At 36.0% G+C, this 7713-nt stretch overlaps 1 pseudogene across 1 annotated transcript in view; it reads left to right on the top strand.

The window, feature by feature from the left end:
- The first annotated feature begins 578 nt into the window (after positions 1–578).
- Positions 579–7713, top strand: part of LOC309604861 (olfactory receptor 8B8-like) — a 153634-nt pseudogene continuing 146499 nt past the window's right edge. Inside the window, exon 1 of the transcript XR_014249655.1 lies at positions 579–6969. The product of XR_014249655.1 is annotated as an olfactory receptor 8B8-like (transcript). The remainder of the gene's footprint in view (positions 6970–7713) is intronic.

Genomic DNA, 7713 nt, shown 5'->3' with positions numbered 1-7713 from the left:
ATCCTTGACCAAGGGCTGTAGAATGGAGGAAGTGCACAGAAGGGACCCTTATTCTGGAGGTAAATTTCACCCACAGGTTACTAGGATGGTTCAAGGTACTTGGGGACCATGAAAAGAGAGACACAGGTATGATGAAATGCCATCTACTTGAAGTTCAAAAATCTCTCTGTTCAAATGCCATTCTCAAGAAGGGTTTTTTTTTTCCCTCTTTTTTTCTGAACAACTCTTCTTTTTCCCTCACAAATTCTCCTAGAGGAGAACGGCTGCAGATAATATCTCCTCTGTGACAAGAGTTTATCCTCGCAGGCTTAACAAACCAGCCAGGACTCCAGATCCCCTCTTCTTCTTGTTTCTAGGTTTCTACACGGTCACCGTAGTGGGGAACCTGGGATTGATAACCTTGATTGGACTGAATTCTCACCTTCATATTCCCATGTACTTTTTCCTCTTCAACTTGTCCTTCACAGATTTTAGTTTCTCTACTGCCATCTTCCCCAAAATGCTGACAAGTTTTGTCCCAAAGAAGAACATCATTTCCTGTGCAGGGTGTATGACTCAGCTCTTTTTCTTTTGTTTTTTTCTCTTTTCTGAATCCTTCATCCTGTCAGCGATGGCATATGACCGCTAGGTCGCCATCTGTAAACCACTGGTGTACACGGTCACTATGTCTCCTCAGGTGTGTTTATTCCTTTTGTTGGGGGTCTATAGGATGGGGGTTTTTGGGGCTGTGGCTCATACAGGAAATATGGTATTTCTGACTTTTTGTGCCGACAACCTTGTCAATCACTATATGTGTGACATCATTCCCCTCCTTGAGCTCTCCTGCAATAGCTCTTACATAAACGCACTAGTTGTCTTTATTGCTGTGACTATTGGCATTGGGGTGCCTTTTGTTGCCATTTTTCCCTCTTATGGTTTTCACTCTTTTCAGCATTTTCCACATTAGCTCCACTGAGGGAAGGTCCAAAGCCTTCAGTACTTGCAGTTCCCACATAATTGCAGTTTCTCTTTTCTTTGGGTCAGGAGCTTTTATGTACCTCAAACCACCTTCTATTTTACCTCTTGACCAGGGGAAAGTGTCCTCCCTATTTTATACCATTGTTGTGCCCATGTTCAACCCATTAATCTATAGCCTGAGGAATAAGGATGTCAAATTTGCCCTGAAGAAAACCTTGGGCAGAATAACCTTCTCTTGAAGAAATATTAGAAATTGAGAAATAGGATCCAAGATTTTTTACTGGAGTGTTTATTATTATTATTATAATTATTATTATTACTATTACTATTGTTGTTGTTATTATTTGGTGTGGACCCCAAGCTCCAGTGCTTCCTTTCTATTCTATATGTAGAAGAGATTTTAACTCTTTCCCAAGTGGATTTATCCTCCTTCACCCTCATTTCCCAACTCTTTCTTCTTTATTTTACAAAAATAGTTGGTACTATTGAATGGGACTTAGGAATCATTTAATCCAGTGCCTTTATATAATACATCACACTTTGGAGACTCAGAAATGTTTGTATGTTGCCCAAGAACATAAAACTACCTGGTGCCAAAGCTGGGACTGAAATCCCAGCTTGAACCCCAATCCAGTTTGTTTTCCCTTATGCCATGTTTTCTTGACTCATGTCTTTCTTGGAAGATTCTACTTCACATGTTTGTTGACCTAGCACATTGAATTTATGAATATATTCACAGTAAGTTCATGCTACTTTTCACAGGATAATTTTGATATATCACATTTTGTAAGAGAGTAGGAGGTGAAAACTTCTGTTGAGTTGGCCTTGGCAAAATGACAAGATCAGTTCTGATGGATTTTGTAGTAAGTGGGAAGTATGTTAGGTTTCAGACAGATGCAAGTATGGTGACCTTTGACTTGGTGGATGGAGCCCTAGGGACATAGTTTAGTGAATTAGAACTTCCAGGTGAGAGAAATATAATTTTATGGGCTATAAAGATATGGGGTGGAGGTATATATTATTTCAAGACTAATGAGTCAGAATTTGGAGTTTCATTTCAAGGGTTACCTTGGTTGTGGCCCAGGTAATTGGGAGCTGAACTATCCAATACGGTAGTCACTAGCCATATATGGTATCAAGCACTTGAAATGTGATCATCCGAATTGAGACACAGTGTAAGTGTGCAATGTAAGTGTAAAATACACACTGGATCTTTGAAGAATTAAGATGAAAACTAATGTAAATAAGCTCATTGATAACTTTTTATATTGATTACATACTGAAATCACACTTTCGATCTATTACGTTAAATAAAATATATCATTAAAATGAATTTATCTGTTTAGTTTTTTAACGTATCTGCTGGAAAGTTTCAAATCATATAGGTGGCTTGCATTCTATTTCTATTGGATGACACAGGTCTGGAGGATGTAACAGAGCAATAGATGGTTGTGGGTTCACATTTAGTTATCAGGGCAGCACCGAGCTACTGCTTATTAGGAGAGGAAATTGCTATTGAATTTTCAGGCACTGCCCATTTCCAGGACATTCTAATAATGAGGCATATGGGAAAGGGATGTTGAACTCAGGATAAGTTTATAAATACACAGTATTATGTAATGGAAAATACAGCTTTATATAAAAAATTAAAAATCGAGAGAAAATTTTTGGTCTAAACTCACCATTAGTGGTAAAATTTCTTTGAGAACAATGACAAGTGAAGTGCTAGGGAAATATTTTTACTTATCAATTTTTCCTTAGGAAAGTTCTTCTATTAGGAAATAAGGGAAGTTTGGATAAATGTTTAGTTTTGCCCTTTGATTCTGTTCAATGTTGCTTCAATGAAAAGAATAAGCATACAGAGAAGGACTGTACTTTAGGTGAGACTGAATAGATCCTTGAATTCAGGGGACCTAGAATTTAGGAGTGGTTTGGTATATTGGGTATGCAGTACAATGTAGGTAATGAAAGAAAACAGAAATCTTTAAAAAAATTTGTAGTCTAACTTTCATATAGTAAAGTGCACAAATCGTAAGTGTATAGATTATTGAACTTTTGCATATGTATATATAACCACAACCTAGATCAAGATGTAAAACATTTCCATCCACATTAGAAGGTGTCCTCTTTCTCTTTTCCAGTAAAAACGACCTGCCTTCAAAAACTTCCCCCCACCCCAAGAGCTATCCACTATTCCTTTACTATCATAGATTAATATTTGAACTTCATCTAAACATGTGCTCTATTGTTTCTGGCTTCTTTTCCTCAGGATGAAGTCTGTGATATTCATCTATACTGTTGCATTGGATAGATCATTATTTTTTAAGGCTGTGTAGTGTTCCATTATATGAATATACAATTATTTAGTCTGTTAATGAACAGATAGTTTCAAGTTTTTCCCTATTATTAATAAAGTTTCTATAAACATTTTTGAACATGTATTTTGATTAAAGTAGGCAAGTATTTCTTTTGGATGTGTACTTAGATGTGGATTTTCTGGATAACAGAGTAGGCATATATTTAGATTTTGTAAATACCGTCAAACTGTTTTCAAAAATATTTAGGTCAGTTTACACTGCTATTAACAATGTCCAAGAGTTTCAGTTTTTCTGCATCCTCATTAACACTTAATATTTTTATTTTATCCCTTCTGGTGTTGTAGCAGACTGCCTTTTTGTTTTAATTTTCATTTTCCTGATGGGTAATGATGTTGAGCACCTTTTAATATGTTTATTGGCTATTTCAATATCTTCTTTTGTAATTATTCAAGTATTTTTCCCATTTGAAAAATAGGATTGTTAGTTGTTTTCTTATTCCTTCGGAGGAATTTAAGAAATTCTACATATAAGTCCATATACATGCATGTGTGTATGTATATGTACATGTATGTATAACATATACATATACAGGTAATACATATATGTATACACACATATCTTTTTCTCTACCTCTACCTCTATCTCTCTCTATATATTTTCTTCCAGACCATGTCTCACTTATTCTTTTTTTTTTATAAATTTATTTATTTTTGGCTGTGTTGGGTCTTCATTTCTGTGCGAGGGCTTTCTCTAGTTGTGGCAAGCGGGGGCCACTCTTCATTACGGTGCACGAGCCTCTCACTATCGTGGCCTCTCTTGTTGCGGAGCACAGGCTCCAGACGCGCAGGCTCAGTAGTTGTGGCTCATGGGCCCAGTTGCTCCGTGGTATGTGGGATCTTCCCAGATCAGGCCTCGAACCCGTGTCCCCTGCATTAGCAGGCAGACTCTCAACCACTGCGCCACCAGGGAAGCCCTCACTTATTCTTAATGGTATCTTTTGATAGCAGATATTCCTATCTTTCATGAAGTTTGATTTATCAACTTTGCCTTTTATGGTTAGTGCTGTGGTTTAAGAGATCTTTTTCTATTCTTCCTGAAGCTAGAGGAAGAGGAATGAGAAGGGGTATGAGTGAGAAAGAAGACATAGCAAACCCATGGTGGCTTTGGCTCTGTCAAAATTTTGGTCCCCTTATTCTGGCTTCACCCTATGCTTATATTATCTCTATGTCTATTTGGTTGATGCTTTGCAGGGGCAGAACACTTGAGGCATGAAGGTGCCAGGATTGCAAGTATTTTCAATTTACTAAACATGCATTTGTTTATGTATTTTTTATGTTTTAAAAAGGGTTTTAAGGAGATATAATTAATATACAATTAACTAAAAATGTTTAGACTGCAATTTTGATAAATTTTGACATATGTATACACTCATGAAACCATCACAACAATCTTGTCCCCTTGAGAACTCTTCCATTTCCCCCACTCTTCCTAGGTAACCACTGCTTTCTTTCTTTTGTTTTCATTCTCAAGATTTTATATAAATGAGACTGTACAGTATGTATTCATTTTTGTCTGGTTTCTATCACTTGGTTCAAGTATTTTGAGATTCTTCCATGTTGTTACATCTATTAATAATTATTTGTTGTTGCTGAGTAGTGTATCCATTGAGTGAATGGATATACTACTACTACTACTACTACTACTACTACTACTACTACTACTGTTACTACTGTTACTACTACTACTACTAGTATATATGGACACACTAATACCATTTGTTTATCCTTTACCCTGTTGATGGCCATTTGGGTTGTTTCCAGTTTTGGGCTATTACAAACAAAACTATTATGAACATTCATGTACAAGTCTTTGTATGAACATATCCTTTCATTTCTCTTGAGTAATACATAGGTGTGGAATGGTGAAGTCATACGATAGGTATATGTTTAATTTTTTTTAAAAATGCCGAACTGTTTTGCAAAGTGACTGTGCCATCTTAACACTCCAACAAATAGTGTTTGAGATTTTCAGTTCCTCCACATCTTCACCAATACTTGGTATGGTCCACTTTTTAATTGAACACATTTTAATAGGTGTGTAATGTTATCTCAATGTGGTTTAATTTGCATTTCCCTAATGACTAATGATGAGCATCTTTCCATGTAGTCATTTGTCAGCCATAAATCTTCTTTGGTGAAATGTCTATCCAACATTTTTGCCCATTTTTTAAAAAGTAGCTTGTTTATTTTCTATCATTGAGATTTCAAGGTTCTTTATATATTTTAAATTCAACTCCTTTACCAAATATGAGATTTTCAAATAGTCCATGGCTTGTCTTTTCATTCTATTCACAAAGGATCTCAATTTTAGTGAAGCCCAATTTATCACTTTTTTCTTTTATGAATTGTAGCTTTGTTCTTATATCCAAAAGTGTTTTGCTTAAGACAGGATCATAGACATTTCCTCCCATATATTTTATTCTGGAAGTTTTACAGGTTTTTACATTTGGGTCTATAATTCATTTTCAGTTAATTTTTGTATATAGTGTGAAGTATGGATTGAAGTTTTCTTTGGTGTGTGTTTTTGTACAAAAAACTTCCAGTCATTGTTCTTTTACCTATGTTAAAAATCAATTAATTCTATTTGCGTGTGTGTGTGTATGTTTCTGTTCTCTATATTCTGTTCCTTTTATCTACTTGTTTATTTTGATGCCAAAACCATACAGTTTTGATTATTGTAGCTTTATGATAATTCTTGAAATCAGTAAATGTAGGTCCTCTACCTTCATTCAGCTTTTTCAAATTTGTTTTGGCTATTTTATGTGTTTTGAATTTCATTTTATTTATTTTGTTATACAGCAGGTTCTTATTAGTCATCAATTTTATACACATCAGTGTATACATGTCAAGCCCAATCCCCCAATTCATCACACCACCACCCTCCCCCCCCCCACTTTCCCCGCTTGGTGTTCATATGTTTGTTCTCTACATCTGTGTCTCAATTCCTGCCCTGCAAACGGGTTCATCTGTACCATTTTTCTACATTCCACATACATGCGTTAATATATGATATTTGTTTTTCTCTTTCTGACTTACTTCACTCTGTATGACAGTCTCTAGAGCCATCCATGTCTCAACGAATGATCCAATTTCGTTCTGTTTTATGGCTGAGTAATATTCCATTGTATATATGTACCACATCTTCTTTATCCATTCGTCTGTCGATGGGCATTTAGGTTGCTTCCATGACCTGGCTATTGTACATAGTGCTGCAATGAACAATGGGGTGCATGTGTCTTTTTGAATTATGGTTTTCTCTGGGTATATGCCCAGTAGTGGGATTGCTGGATCATATGGTAATTCTATTTTTAGTTTTTTAAGGAACCTCCATACTACTCTCCATAGTGGCTGTATCAATTTACATTCCCACCAACAGTGCAAGAGGGTTCCATTTTCTCCACATCCTCTCCAGCCTTTCTTGTTTGTAGATTTTCTGATGATGCCCATTCTAACTGGTGTGAGGTGATACCTCATTGTAGTTTTGATTTGCATTTCTCTAATAACTAGTGATGTTGAGCAGCTTTTCATGTGCTTCTTGGCCATCTGTATGTCTTTTTTGGAGAAATGTCTATTTAGGTCTTCTGCCCATTTTTGGATTGGGTTGTTTGCTTTTTTAACATTGAGCTGCATGAGCTGTTTATATATTTTGGAGATTAATCCTTTGCCCATTGATTCGTTTGCAAATATTTTCTCCCATTCTGAGGGTTGCCTTTTCGTCTTGTTTATGGTTTCCTTTGTTGTGCAAAAGCTCTTAAGTTTCATTAGGTCCCATTTGTTTATTTTTGTTTTTATTTCCATTACTCTAGGAGGCTGATCAAAAAAGATCTTGCTGTGATTTATGTCAAAGAGTGTTCTTCATAGGTTTTCCTCTAAGAGTTTTACAGTGTCCGGTCTTACATTTAGGTCTCTAATCCATTTTCAGTTTATTTTTGTGTATGGTGTTAGGGAGTGTTCTAATTTCATTCTTTTACATGTAGCTGTCCAGTCTTCCCAGCACCACTTATTGAAGAGACTGTCTTTTCTCCATTGTATGTCCTTGCCTCCTTAGTCATAGGTTAGTTGACCATAGGTGTGTGGGTTTATCTCTGGGCTTTCTATCTTGTTCCACTGATGTATGTTTCTGTTTTTGTGCCAGTACCATACTGTCTTGATTACTGTAGCTTTATAGTATAGTCTGAAGTCAGGGAGTCTGATTCCTCCAGCTCTGTTTTTTTCCCTCAAGACTGCTTTGGGTATTCGGGATCTTTTGTGTCTCCATACAAATTTTAAGATTTTTTGTTCTAGTTCCGTAAAAAATGCCATTGGTAATTTGACAGGGATTGCATTAAATCTGTAGATTGCTTTGGGTAGTACAGTCATTTTCACAATATTGATTCTTC

Source organism: Balaenoptera borealis (genome assembly GCF_965194805.1).
Source record: "Balaenoptera borealis genome assembly, chromosome: 11".
Taxonomy (NCBI): Eukaryota; Metazoa; Chordata; class Mammalia; order Artiodactyla; family Balaenopteridae; genus Balaenoptera; species Balaenoptera borealis.
This window is presented reverse-complemented; position numbering and strand designations above follow the sequence as displayed.